The sequence below is a fragment of the Bidens hawaiensis genome, unplaced genomic scaffold (genome assembly GCF_021521415.1).
Source record: "Bidens hawaiensis isolate Kalapana, Puna unplaced genomic scaffold, B.hawaiensis_p1.1 tig00001035_1, whole genome shotgun sequence".
Taxonomy (NCBI): Eukaryota; Viridiplantae; Streptophyta; class Magnoliopsida; order Asterales; family Asteraceae; genus Bidens; species Bidens hawaiensis.
Window position 1 is genome coordinate 4,081,480 of NW_027491061.1, and position 16,279 is coordinate 4,097,758.

The window sequence follows — 16,279 nt, forward strand, 5'->3', positions numbered from 1 at the left end:
TTTGTAGTTCTATTTGTAACCCTCTTGTTTGATAAAATATTTAAAACACTTATCAACTTTTGGTTAATTTATTCATTTTTCCCCTTGTTTTTGATATTTTCTCAAATTTCCTTAAAGTATGTTCCTTGTCATATTTAAAGATGTTTCATTTTTGGTTGACCAAATAACACCAGGCTCTTGTATGACTGGGTAATCACTTTTCTGCCTATCATTCGGAGAGATTTATCTTGAGACATGCAAAACAACTATGCATCTCCACATAAATATTAGCATATTCATTATGTTTATATCACCTTAGATTTTACATCATCATGGGAAAGCAACCATACATGTTAAGTACTATACTAAGGTCTTTTTAGCCTATTAATTCCATATGATCAGCTAAGTAGTCAATGTACTATCATTTCCCAAAATACATTTTAATATTCAATCACCCCAATATCTCTTCATTGTCAGGTTAATGGCTATCCTGTTTGACCATATGTGGTTAACAGGACCAAACATACATATGAGTATATGTTCTTTCAAAGTCAGAGCTATTGACATAGTTTTAGGTGAAGGAATAAGAAACAGGTCATAATTGCTCCAAATGCATTCAGTTTTCAGGTCATTGGCTTTCCTTTGAATCTATAGAGATTTAAGGACCAAACATACACCAGTGCATGTCCTTCCAACTGGGCAAATGACATAGTTTTCAGCAAAAACAACTACTTGAGACTTTTCTTAAAAAAAATCCTTCTTTTAAGCTTCTTGAAAGCTTGAACTGGATAATCTTATCATATCTCAACACCATTTATCAACTTGCTCATGTTTTGATCAAAATAAAGTATTTATGCAAAATTCATTATAAAATTCATTAAATCACTTATTTTTGACATAAAACACATTTTGACATAAACAGTTGAATCACATAATCAAATCTAATCATTCTTAACATCATCAAGAAAACAGACTGTACTAACATTCAATGTCTATCCTATCTTAACAATATCAGAAGATCAGATAAAGCACATATTCAAGTAACCATAAACATGTGATTACTTATGACATCAGACAAGTATTTAATTTCACCCAAAAAGATCAAACTACTTATCATAACATCAGATCAGTTAACATGATAGTCAAGAATAATCATCAATTTCAAACAAATTGCACATATATTTACTTAAGCACCTATCAGTTAACTTCAAAACAGTGACATATTCAAGACATATTCAATCAACATTCAGTTGAAACATATTCAATATGTGTAATCTCTAATAAAATAATCAGTTATCACAGAGAGACACACATATAAACAGTTAAGTCACACTATATTTAACATACTCAGTAACATATTCAGTAACATATTCAGCAACATATTCAGTAACATATTCAGCAACATATTCAGTATCATGTTCAGTAACATATTCAGTAACATACTTTAACAAAACATTCAACATGTGTGACCTCTTCTAAACTCTTCAGTTAGCACATAGAGGTACACAACCAAGAAAACATCCTTAATCAGATTTCATCAGAGTTGATCATCCCCAGGGCTTTCAAAAGAAAGTTGAACCTGGTTCTGTCAAGTGGTTTGGTGAATAGGTCAGCCAAGTTATCACTTGTATCAACTCTTTGCATTTCAATCAGACCTTTTTCACTGCAATCTCTGATGAAGTGATGTCTGATTTCAATGTGCTTAGTCTTAGAATGTTGCACAGGATTCTTAATAATAAAATAGGCAGCAGTATTATCAATCAGAATAGGAGTGTTTAGAAAATTCAAACCATAATCCAGCATCTGATTTTGAATCCAGAGAACTTGTACACAACAGGCAGATGCAGCAACATATTCAGCTTCTGCAGTGGATATTGATACTGTAGTCTGTTTTTTGCATTGCCATGACACTAGCATGTCACCCAAAAACTGGCATCCCCCTGATGTTGACTTTCTGCTCATGTTACACCCATCATAATCACTGTCTGTATAAGCAAGCAGATCAAAGGCTTGATTCTTAGGATACCAAATTCCTAAGTCTGGTCTTCCCTTCAAATATCTGAATATTCTTTTCACAGCATTCATGTGGGAGACTTTTGGATTTGACTGGAACCTTGCATATACACACACAACAAACATGATATCTGGTCTTGTTGCAGTCAGATACATCAGAGATCCAATCTTGGCTCTGTATTCATGTTCATCTACTGACTCCCCCTTTTCATCAGCTATCATCTTTTCTTTGGTGTCCATTGGGGTTGAAGAAGTCTTGTAATCATGACAGTTGAACTTGTTCAAAATGTCCTGCACATATTTAGTTTGATGAATGAAGATCCCTTCAGCCCTTTGTAGAACTTGCAGTCCCAGAAAGAAGTTCATTTCACCCATGGAACTCATGCTATACTTGGATTTCATCACTCCTTCAAACTCCAAACACATAATTTCATTTGTAGATCCTAAGATGATATCATCAACATAGACTTGTAAAAGCAACAAATCTGACCCCTTTCTTTTGTAGAAGAGTCTCTTGTCAATGACTCCCCTTGTGAAACCATTTTCAAGTAGATGAGTTGATAGCTCGTCATACCATGCTCTAGGAACCTGATGCAGTCCATAAAGGGCTTCGTTTAACTTGTACACCCTGTTTGGATACATGGGATCCTCAAAACCTGGTGGCTGAGCTACATACACCTCTTCATCAATCTTTCCATTTAGGAATGCAGAGTTAACATCAAGCTGGAATACTCTAATGTTCTTTGAGGCAGCATATGCAAGGAAAATTCTTATGGCTTCTAGTCTTGCAACTGGTGCAAATACTTCCTCAAAGTCTATCCCTTCTTCTTGAAGACATCCCAGTGCTACAAGTATAGCTTTGTTTTTAATCACTAAACCCCTTTCATCCCTTTTGTTTCTGAAAACCCACTTGGTTCCAATTGCATATCTGTCATATGGCTTGTCTACAAGATCCCACACATGTAGATCTCTAAACTGTGCCAATTCCTCTTGCTTTGCCTCTACCCAACTATTGTCTTTTAAAGCTTGAGCAATGTTCTTTGGTTCTATTTGAGATAGAAAGCAAGAGTACAGACAGATGTTTGCTATCTCAGAATGACTCCTTGTAACTCTTTTATGCAAGTCACCAATCATCTTTTCAGCAGGATGATTCTTTTCAACAGTAGGAGTTTGTATTATCATATTTGTAGACAAATTTGTGTCAAGATTTGTTTCATTGAGTTCAAGTTCTTCAATGATCAAATCAGCTTCTGCATCATGAAACTGTGATGCTTCCTCATTGTTTAGTCCTGAAGTAGATGCACCATTGTTTCCCAGATTCAAATTTTGGAATAAGTCTTGAAATCTTTCTGTGGTGACAGCTTCTTCATTTGAATGGTTGCTTGTGTCACTCTCATTCTGAACTTGATCATTCTGTACATTTGGACTATCTTGATTGTTCATAGCCTGATCTTGTTCAATGACCTTGCTTCAGGAGCTATTCACAAAAGTGTATTCCTTTTCTTTTCTAGCAACCTTTTTACACTAGTCTTGTAGAATGAATCATCAAAATCTTCAGAATAAATCTTGAATGACTTTATTAACTTCTCATGATCAAACATCCATTCTGCACCACTGACTGTGTTGAACTGATTCTCATTAAAAATAATGTCAGAAGACTCTATCACACTCATGTGATCTTTCACATATACTCTGTATGCCTTTGAGTGAGTAGAATATCCAACAAAGAAACAATCTAGTGACTTAGTTTGAAACTTGTTCAAATAATCTCTAGTGTTCAAAAGAAAACATTTGCAACCAAAGGGCTTGAAAAACTTGATGTAAGGCTTTCTATTATTGAATATATCATATGGAGTCTTGTTATGCCTTTTGTTTACAAGCGCCCTGTTTTGAACATAACATGCTGTATTGATTGCTTCAGCCCAAAAAGTGACAGGCAAATTTGCATCTGCCAACATGGTTCTGGCAGCTTCTATCAAAGTTCTGTTTCTTCTTTCTGCCACTCCATTTTGTTCAGGAGTTCTAGGAGCTGAAAATTGTTGAAATATCCCTTTCTGTGTGCAAAATTCTTCCATAACTCCATTCTTGAACTCTGTACCATGGTCACTTCTCATCATCTCGACTTTCTTATTCAGCTTGTTCTCAATCATTGTGACACAACCTTTAATCAACTCAGCAGTCTCATCTTTGGTAATTAGGAAATAAACCCAAGTATATCTTGAATAGTCATCAATGATCACCAGACAGTATCTCTTCTTTCCAATACTTGGCACACTCACAGGACCAAAGAGATCCTTGTGAAGTAATATAAGTGGTTGATCAATTAAATTGATGAGCTTTGTCTTATGAGTAGACTTGTGTTGTTTTCCCTTTTGACATGAGTCACAATGATCATCTAACTTGAATTCTCTTGTAGGTTATCCAATTACATGCTCATCTTTGACCAGTCTATTCATGTTCTTCAAGTTTACATGACACAGTTTCCTATGCCACAATTCAGATTCATTTTCAGTGGCTTTGGAAACAAAGCATGCACCTCCTCTTGAAATGGCTTCTTTCATATTCAACTCATAAAAGTTTCCATTTCTTGGTGCCATCATCATAATCATTTTAGGTGGAATTACAAACTCAGGTTTTAAAATGAAACAGTGTGAATCATCAAAACTGACTTTGTAACCTTTATCACACATTTGTGATATGCTCAGCAGATTGTACTGAAGGCCTTCAACATGAAATACATTATCAAATGAGACTTTCCCATTTGTTAAGATTCCTTTTCCAACAATCTTTCCACCATTCTCATCACTCCCAAAAGCTACTGGACCTTCATACTTCTCTTCATAGTTGACAAGAGATCTCTTGTCACAAGTCATGTGCCTAGAACAACCACTATCCATATACCATATGTCATTAAGAGGAGTGGACTGTTCCTGCACATATAGAGAAAATTTTATTAGTTATGTGATGAAGTGCAAGTCTTACCAACTTGCATCGCATCAGATTCAGTTTTAGTCACAGCTTGGGAAGTAAGTGTTGTTGGTTTATGATCTTCATTAGCCAATTCTAAATTGTCTTAATGATCAGTTTCATAATCACACTCTCTTGGAGTTTTGACAAGTGAGGTTGAACACTGGTATTCAGATGAGTCAGTGACATACTCCTGTATCCCATAATCCTTCATCTCAGAGTAGTCTCTTACATCAGCAATTTGTTCAGCCTTACTCTCAGTCTTAGGTTTCCAAAGGAAACCATGTGGTTCATATCCATGTCTTAATAGAAACTTGTCATCACCAGTGAGTTCTGTTGGTTTAATTCTAGAATGTGCATATTTTCTTCTTGTCTTTTCAATGCTTGATGATCCTTGAGAACCATCAGATTTGACTGATTTAGTATCTTGCTTGATTCTCACAGACTGATAGTTCTTTTTAGTCAATTTCTCATGCCTTTTAGGAGATTTGCTTCTTCTTTCTAGTTCAATCATTTTCTTGTCAACCCTTGTCTCCTTTTCAGATTTCTTCTTTTCTTTGTTCATGGTTTCATTGCCACACACCTTTCCTTTTCCCAGATATTCATCATACTTCTGTTTGTATAGGACAAAGTCTTGACCATACATTGTTCCATCTGGTACAAGAAATGGTTTGAATTTGGATCTTTCATTACATGAGTCTGTGTGGTGACCATATTCATCACACCTTTTGCACCAAACTTTGCCTTTGAATATTTCATGTTCTTTTGGTTTCTTGTATCTTTCAGTTGGCTTAGGTGTCTTGACTTCTAGAGTCTTCTGATTCTTTAAACCATCAAAATCAATTGAAAAAGGAACAAATTCCTCAATCTTGATGTCCTGTCTTTCAACTTTGCCTTTGATAAAGACAATTTTCTTCAAAATCATAGATTCTTCATCACTGCTTTCTCTAACCCTTGTCAGTATTTTCTCATATTCTTTCATAGTTTCCACTTCTCCAACATCAAGCACCTCATGACTAGAAAAGATTGGATAAACTGGGATAAAATTTTCTGTATCAACCTTTTTATTCACCTTCTTCTTCTTGTTGTTCAGTTTTATCCTTCTCAATACAGCCTTGCTTGGAGGTCTGACTGCATTGTAGTTTATCTTCCTCCTTTCACAAATATCAAAAGAAACATGTTCTTTTTTCATTTTGTCATTCTGTTTCTTCAATTTTGGTGGGACTGGTGGATACTTTGGAAATTTATCAACAGATTCAGGTTTCTTATATTTTCTTCCTCTTTCAGCAGCTTTGATTTCCTTTTCAGTAATTTGATCACTCAAATCACTCAAATCATCTTGATCTAATTCAACTGAATCAAAGTCTTCCTCAGAGACATGAACTCCAATTGACTTATCCTCTTTTACTTCTTTCGTAATCACAAATTCTCCTTCTTCATTCACTTCTAACTTTTTATACAAATCAACAACTTCTTCCCTGTCTTGAAAGACATCTTTGAATTGTTGCAAGTATGCATCTCTTTTCTCTTTGTCAACTTTTGGCATAAAATTGTTGTTGAATGGAGGTGGTCCTGTTTTGTATTTGTCTTGTTCTTTCACCTGATTCAATATACCACATATGTTGCCAGTTGAGACTAAATTATTCAGAAATTCAGTTTCAACCTTTAGTCTTGTGTTTTGCACCTTTTCTTCAACTAACATCTTCTTTAATCCATCAATCTCAGTGATTTATCTGGTTTGAGTTCTGTAAATGATCATGCAATCATCTTCAAGGCTTTTAATCTTTTCATCACTGATCATCTCACTTGCCTCATACTTATTTAAGATACTTTGTTTTCTGAAACACTCACTTTCCAGCTTGCCTACTTTTGTTTTCAATTCAATGATAAGTTCATATAAATCAACTGTAGGAGCAAAGTGTACCTGAGATGATGATCCCTTTTCTTTCTCAATTATGGCCATGAATGCCACATTTGCTTTCCTGATGTCATCTGCAATGTCCTCTTCATGATTGCTCCAATCAAAATTTCCTTCATGTTGTGTAGTCACTGCCACATTTCCTTGACTTCTTATCTGATTTTTATTTGCTGGAACAGTGTTGTTAGGAACATTTTGAGCTGCTTGAAGGTTTTGATTGTTATTCATTTGAAAACCTTTATTCTGTTGCATACTTTGTTGTTGATTATTCATTTGAGGTTGAAAGTTGTTGAAGTTTGGGTTGCAGTTGTTGTTATTGAAGTTGTTCATTTGATTGCTGTTGTTGTTGAATCTTGGCTAATTTTGTTGGTAATTCTGTTGACCTCTTGGTTGATTCTGTTGATATTGATGCTGACTTCCTGGTTGATTCTGGAATTGATTCATTTGAAAGTTTCTTGGTTGATTGCATTCTCTTGCAAAATGACCAGGTTGTTGACAATTGTAGCATATTGCTTTTGACTTGTCAAAACCAATCATGTCATTAGGACCAGAAACCAGAGACCTACCAGTTCTGTTATACAGCCTTCTACTTCTCAAACCCAACATGGCAACTTGCCATTTCAAATCCATGTCTTCCAAATCATCTGCATCAATTTGTTCCAAATCATCTTGTACCACACTTGTGTGAATTAGGTTCTTTGCAACAAATGCATTATATGACTCAGTAAACATAGACAACAAAGCTTGTGTTTCATTGCTTTGACCATGTCCAGTTCCAGTGTTAGGAACATTTCCACTTGACATAGAGGCAGAATCAGAATCATCAATCAGTTGCACATTGAACCTCTGCTGATTTCCTTGATTACTTGTGCTACCCCCAATGAAAGATTTTGGAGTGACAGCATTATGTTCAGCTGGTTCTTCAATAATGGGAATTTGCTGTTGGTTCTTGGTGGACATATTTCCCATTGGTGCAATCAATGCATTTGAAACATTGAAACATGGTCTATCTTCCTTGATCATCTCATTCTCAATCATTTCAAGTTCAGCAGCCTAAAGAAAGCATACTACATCATCCAATTTCAATTCATTGAAATTTTGCTTCTGAATGATGAATTTGCAAGCAGTATACCATTCTTTTGGCATTGAGTTGAGTAACTTTGTATTCAAATCAATGTCAGTCATTATATAATCAGTTGTTCTCAACTTATTCACAGTACATAGAAATCTTTCTAGTATTGATTTCAACCTTTCTCCATCTCTATACTTGAACCTTTCCAACTGTTGCTTCAATCTTTGCTTCTTTATGTTCTTTAGTTCAGTATTCCCTTCATACATTTCAAGAATGGCATCATACATTTGTTTTTCAGTTGTGTGATGAGCCACCTTGGTCAGGATCTCCCAAGACAAACCTAGCTTAATCATAACTAAGGCTTTGTCATCCACCTTTCTCATTTTTTCTCTTACAACAGCAGTTCAGTAGCATTTGCACCTTCTTCAACAGCAGTTTGTGGACCATTCTTGATGGAGTTCCACATGTCAATATCAATGTAGCATACGGCTGCTTCAAAAAGTAGCTTCCATTTGATAAAGTTTTCCTGTCCATACAACCTAGATATCTTGTTAGTAGACACCTCTTGTTCCTCATATCCAGACATTTTGAGAAATCAAAAATCAGTTTCTTTAAAAAAAAGTTTCAAAATAATCAGATCTGAAAACAGAATGCTTAGATCTGATGTGTCTGATGTGATTAGAACAAGATTTAGATATAAAGATTAGAACTTTAATTGAAATAAGGAAGAGAAAACACCGGTAGATTGTAGATCTGGAAGAAAAATGGAAAACAGGGTTGCTGACGTCACAAATCAATCGAACAGTGGTCTGCTTACGTCATTCTTCTTCAAATCTTCAATCAGCAACAATCTTTCTAAAATAGCAATAAACAAGCTCTGATACCACTTGTCGGTCCCTTTGATTTCAGCTGGATCTTAATCAATCAAGTCATAACTCACACAGATTAATCTTGTTGACAAGAGAGTTAATGACGGGTTGCTATATTTAGAAAGATATCCGTTTGTTAAAGGCGGAATCAATAACAAACATACGGTTGCAATAAATAATCACAGGTAGAAGGCACACTCAAGATTCACTCAAAAGATTTCCATTTATATAATGTTAATCATACAAAAGGATAATTGATTTAGGGTTTTTCAGGAATCCTGAGACAGCCGTCACACAATATTCTTTCAATAAATGAGTCAGTCTTATCCGTATTTTGTGTTCAGCCTCCTCTGCCTCTCTCCTTTGGCGGCGTGCCCTAAACATTCTATTTATAGCCTGCCAACCTAGGACAGCTGTCATTCTTTCTAGAAACCCTATCCGATAATACATATTCAAATTACATATTCAAAATAAACTAAGTGTAAAACAAGTCTTCCGGGTGGGCTTTTCATTAATCTTCTGTCTCCGAGTACGCAGTGTACTCGGCCTACCTTCAGACTTGGTAAACATAGAAGTGTACTAAGGATCAGCTTCCGGGTAGACTTTACTTAAAGAATATTTTACCAAGTAAAATATTCACCGAGTAGACTTCAGTCTTCTTGACTTTGCCAGACTTTGCCCAACAACCCCTTACGAGCAACCTTGTTCTTCGATGATCCAATTCAACTTTTTGCCATAAATAACTTATTAGCAAAGCGTACTCGGGAGTACCGTTCTTTACTTGAGTTGAACCTTGCCTGATGTTACTTAGATATATATTCCATTTATACATCAAGCTTGCTCGGACCTTAATTATTAAAGAATACCTTGCCCGGTCTTCCAATCACTTGGCTTCATGGACTTGGTTGACCAAACCTTACTCGGATGAGTAAAATACTTGATCTTGAAGAACAAACCTGCTTGACAAAGTGAACCTTGCTCGGAGATACCAAATCAGTGTTCCTTACTCGTAAATGCACTGATTAGCTTACCTTGTCCGGATATCCACTTAAGAAGACTATTTGAAGTAAACCTTACCCGGGAGGCAAAATCTCGTACTCGGCTAAGTAAAAGCTTGCTCGGATCCCAAGGTGTGCTCAGATTTAATACTTAGCAGTTTCTGAGGAGGTTGAGAAGATTCCAATCTACCATATTCTTCATTTAGGTCAAATCTCCTCATTTGGGTCAAACTCTTGACCCAACAATCTCCCCCTAGATTGGAACACCTCAGCTGACCCAAAACACTCTATGGTTACTTACACTCAGCAAAATACACATCAAATTAAAAGTCAAATTTCATAATCAAATTACATAAACAAAATTACATATTCAAAAGCAGTCCGAAGATATTACATAGCAAAGCCTATTCTATCTATTCTGTCTTTTCCTTTCATTGTAGGCTGCTTGTCTTCTTAGCTGTATTACTGATGCAGTTCTTTCATTGTAGCCTCTTAGTTTTTAAGATCCAGACTATCCAGACCGTGTTTACTGATTAAACTTGGCTCTATATGGTCTACACCAAGCCACGAGAGCTTGGTATAGCACGCTTGCTGACCGTGTCACTGATAGTGGCTTCAAACGAGGAACTGTGAATTGTAGTATTTTTCACAAGACTATCGGAGAAGATATGCTCATTGTCCAGATTTATGTCGATGACATTATATTTGGCTCAACAAATGAGAAGTTTTATAAGGACTTAGAGAATTTGATGCAGATCAAATTCGAGATGAGCTCGATGGTGTAAATGAGTTTCTTTCTAGGGTGGCAGGTTCAACAGTCTGAAGACGGAATTTTTATTCATCAAACGAAGTATGTGAATGATGTGTTGAGACGATACAAGATAACTGCCAAAACAATCCCTTCTACTCCTCTTCATGTGGGTCACAATATGTCATCGGACAAACTACAAGATACCGTTGATCAGACCCTTTACCGAGCTAAGATAAGTTATCTAATGTACTTAACTGCATCGCGTCCTGATATAACATCTGTTATTTTCTTATGTGCCAGGTATCAAGCGAGTCCCTTACCGAGCTATGAAGCGTATCTTTCACTAGTATATGGGTAATCTTGACATCAGTTTATGGTATCCCAAGGATGATAGTTTTGACCAATTTTAAGTCTACGACGGCGAGTCATCAATTTTTAAGAAGCCGACTTGTTTCCTGCAAAAGTAAGAAGCAGACAACGGTCTCCACTTCAACCACTAAAGTCGAATATGTGGCAGCCTCGAGTTGTTGTTCACAAATTTTATAGATCCAACAACACGTGGGTATTACGGTTAGAAGTTTCTTACAACTCCCATCTTTAATGATAACACTGATGCCATATGTATAACGAAGAACCATGCACCGCTCTAAAATGAAAACATATTGATATTTGTTCTCACTTTGTCCATGACTGGTTTGAAAATAAACTAATTGACGTAGTGTAGGTACACACAGACTATCAAAAGACTGACCTTTTACCAAAGCATTTGATAAAACAAGATTTACATTTTTTCTTGGTTTAAATGGTTTAAAATCTCTTGCTAATATCCTTAAGCTCGGATAATCATTTTTATTCTTGTTTGTACATTTTTGTTTTTGTTATTTCTTTCATTAATATTTTGGTGTTTCGGGGGAGAAAATGGGAAAATGAAAAAATATTGTGTTTGTTGTTTGTACAGATAAAATCCAAAAACATTCAAATATTTCAAATATACAAATACATTAAAAAAATTTTCTCCTTAAAATGAATTTTTTAAGTAAAAAGAGAATATGATAGTACATTAAACATTTTATTCAGAAATTTTAATATAAAAAATAGGCATAAAAGACTATGCGCTTAACTGCATTGTTGCATTGGTAGGTCTTAAACAAACAACTAGGGTAAAGTAAGTGATATAAACATAAATATTGCTAAATTGAAAGAGGTGTTAATCTCTTCCAAAAGTCTTGGTACTGAAGGCAAAATTGTAATAGCTTATCATACTCAAGCCTTATGTCTGTTTGATCACCAAAAATGAAAATTTTCAAATAAAAGTGTCTAGTTAATGGTTAACACTTCAATGGTGTGTGGTCTTATGGCCTCAAATCCTGTACTGATAGGATGCCTAAAGTTTCTTGTCACTATGAGTCTTTATGCGGTTTATCATCTGGGTATTCTTAATCTGAGTATTAAAATGCTTTAAGAGCGAACCCTTATAAGTCAATAAACATGAGCAGTGTTGTACTTCAAATTCACGACTGACTTGATGGAACACGTTGTTAGTTATACATTGTTCCTCCCTTGCGTGCGTCTTAATACCAATAAGAAACGGTCCCTAGGGGATAACATGTCTGCAAGCAATACAGATGAACTTGTGCATACTGATTCATAGTAAAGGGAACTTGGTGTATTGCTTGATACATGGGTATCTCATGTAGTGGGGATAAAATGCTAAGATTGCTGAAAACTATAAAATCATAATTTTTGATCAGCAAGCTTAATGGTTTAAGTTAAGTTGGGGTGACATGGTAAGATTCAAATTAGGCTCGAACTGAAATTAGAGGGCGATAGTTTCTGATATCATGTGCCTTAACAGAAACTTAATCATATCACAGAAATACTTGAAAGTTTGTTATAAGATTTAAGTGGACAACAATGTCCATGACCAACTTAACACCTGTTTCAAAATCCAAAAATATTGCGTTTCTGCTTTAATTTTGAAACTTAATCATATCACAGAAATACTTGAAAGTTTGTTATAAGATTTAAGTGGACAACAATGTCCATGACCAACTTAACACCTGTCATAATAGAGCCAATGAATACACCTGTTAAGGAAGATTTATTAATGAATATGATTATCTGCTCAACACACAACAATATATACTGCTTACATAGATTACATTTCTTATTTTGTCTTAGTGTTAATTTTGTTTTTGTTTTTCATTTGAAAACATTCAAAATCCAAAAATATTGCGTTTCTGCTTTAATTTTGATTTCTTAGCTAATGGGTAACTTTTATAAAAGAAAATACAAAAAGAGTTTCTCACCTCTTTAAGTTATGTGTTTTTCACGTAAAAACAGTTTAAAATATTGGGTTTTTACCTTTGAGGCAAATTCTTATGTTATTTGTATCAAAACATTTGTTTTTGATAATAATTAAAGTGTTAGAAGGGTAAAATGGTAAATATTTTTCCATTTTTTATTTAACTCATCGCATTCTTTACATTGTTGTAATGAATGGAAACACATTCGTTAAACTTACATGACAACTTATGATCATTCGTTGTGTTATTGATAACGAATGATATCCCTTCATTATTATGACTTTCGCTTACGCTGACCTAATAACGAATGAACTTCAATCGTTATGTTTGGATAACGAATAACTAAATAATAGATAGCTATTCGTTAGGTTATAAGGTATGTGTTGATTCGTTAATTTCTAATAATGAATGGATGCTCGTTCGTTAGTTAAAATCAAACGAATAGACTCATTCGTGTACATTGGTTTGCATGCATTCTTGTAACATATAAGAGCCTAGATTGAACGAATGGTCCTCAATCGTTGGGATATATTCACATTGAAAAAAAAAACAAAATACAAAACGAAACTCTGCCCAAATTTTCCAGAATTCCAAACCTCGTTAAAACAAGTTTTTGTTGATTGAATCTCGTTCCTATGGTATTTACGAGTGCAATGATATGAGATTCATTGATTTTGAATAACAATTGATAAATCAACTAGGGCATTAACTGATCAGATCATACTTAAACCTAACTGATGATATAAACATCAATGTTTAACCGTTTAGACGATTAAGGCTGTTAAATGATACTAATACAATCCTAATGGTATACATTTTTGGTTGAATCATGTAGTATTAAACTTAATTGGATTTTAAACTGCATGATTGTCTATCTGATGATTCAATCCAATTTTGACTTTACTGTACGAATTCAAATTGTCAATTCGGCTTTTCACATTTGTTGGGTATAACGAATGGTAGTCCCATTCGTGTTTGTATGTTCATGGTCCTCATCATGCAATGTATCATGTGCGTGAGAATGTAATGATTAGGACCGATACAATTATATTCACTATACTAAATGATATTGCAGAAGGATATCATAAAGTATTAACAAACACATTCACATGAAAGCACTGATCGGTTGATATAACACTTTTAGTACAAATCAGTACAATTGCCAAAAACTGTTACAAAATGATCAACATGAAAGACTTGTATACTGCTACAGTGAAAGCGTATAAGCTTGGTCAACATATGAGATTATACAGCCATATAAGCTTATACGCCACTAGGCTTATACACTAAACTTTACAACTTTCCTAGAAACGACAATTTAGCCCTTTACAAAACGAACTACTACATAATAAGCCCATATGACCTAGCATTAGACATTAATGCTCTAACAAACTCCCCCTTGCATATTGTTAGGTCTTCAATCCATATCAAAAACTCTTTTTCGATACACCTTCTTTGCTTCTTCAAAAGACGACTTAGTAGATCCGTGCTGAGGTGTAGTTCTAGACACTCATGTCATTATATTGAAATCTATTCCATGATTTTACAACAACACGATCTTTAAGTTAAGTTTCTAATTCAGCCTCAAGTTTTTCTTACTCTTCACTAACAGCCCCCCAATTCGTTTCTCATGCTCTCCCAGAATGTATGTTCTCTTCATAGTATAAGTCCACAAACTTTTGAAACTGGTTGGCTTATGTCTTCACTTTCTCGTCATTACATTGTATCTTGTTCACATGCAGTGTCTCAATATCTTTCAATGAATATTTTATCAGCCACCTTGGATCATATACTCTAATCACATCATACTTTTCATTTCTATGATCCAAATATATGCTCGCTTCACCAGTCAACGCAAATAAGACCAACAAAGGAAGTAATGATAAAATCTTGTTCCATTGTGTACAACGGTATAATACGAAGCGAATCTGGCTTTTTTTACCTCAAAGTTCTTATCAATACCTTTTCTGGATTCTTACGATTTCATGAGTTGAACACCTTAGGCAACTAAGGTGTCCATTTCTAGTAACCATGTTTAGCCTCTTTAACCATAACCTCCCAGATCATTTTCACCGGGCCACTCTTCGGTTAATACAACAAATCCTAATGCACACAAATATCATAAGCGTCATACCATGGTAAACTCTTCAACTCCATTTGACTATTGAAGTATTGCACTCCAAATAGTCTGCAAAATTCCAATCTTCTTGACCTTACTCTGATAGGCAATACTCGGACATTTTCCCATTGCCACATCCTTCCTAATCTTCTGATAATACTTAACTAAATTTTTTAAAACTTGCTTAGGAATTTCAACACGATCAGGAAACCAATCCATCATCTCATCTTTACTAAATTTTCTTGATTGCTTGTTCGGATTTGGCTCCATCTCTATTTCCACATCAAAAACTTCATCAAAAGTATCAGATTCTTCTTGTTCGCCAACATACTTCACAGCTTCTGGTTTATCCATAAACTCAACATCAGTATTTAACTTATTAGCATCAATATTTGGTTCCGGAATATATTATTAAAAATCAAACATTAAATCATTCATGAATACGTCCAACATCTTCGCCAAAGCATATTTATCTATAGGAATCTCCCCCTCTTCCAGATCATCCTCCATGTTAGTAACACATAAATTAGAAGTAATCAAATCTTCTAATTCCTCCACAGATTTAGCTGTTGATTCATCTTAGAATTTGATTCCTGTCGTGGTTCATTTTGTTGATCATCACCACCAATAGGTTCAAATTTCTTTTCAGCCTTACCAGCATCACCTTATGGTGTGTCATCATTATCTAAGTCATCAAAATCATCATTCAAGTTAAACACATAAATATCAATTTCCCTTGGTGATTTCATTAAGATCCACTCCACTGGAATCTTATACCCCGGCTTAAGAATCAAACAATCTTGATTTGTAAAATTCGGTGAAAAGCCTTTGTCACAAATTTGAGATATACTCAGAAAATTATTCTCACGCTTCGTGATGTATTTCACATTATCGAACATCACTTTCCTATTTGATAAAGTCCCTTCTCCAACAATTTGTCCTCCTTTATTTCCTTCAAAATCCCAAATACCCTTCTCGAATATATTGAACATTCTTTAGCAAATGGAGTGTTCCAGTCATGTGTCGAGAGGCTCCACTATCCATTATCCAACATGAGTCATTGCATCTTGAAAGCCCCTACAAAAACAAGCAATTAGTGAAACAAGGAAACCCAAGCCTTCTTGGTCTTAGGTTGTTTCACTTTTTCATTTAAAACATCCTTAAAATCCTCATATTCATAATCAGACAATGAATCATCAGACGGACATGAACTCATTAAACAACAACTTGTTCATCAACTTGATTAATAACTTCTTCTAAAGACCCAGTAGCTGGTGATTAATTGGG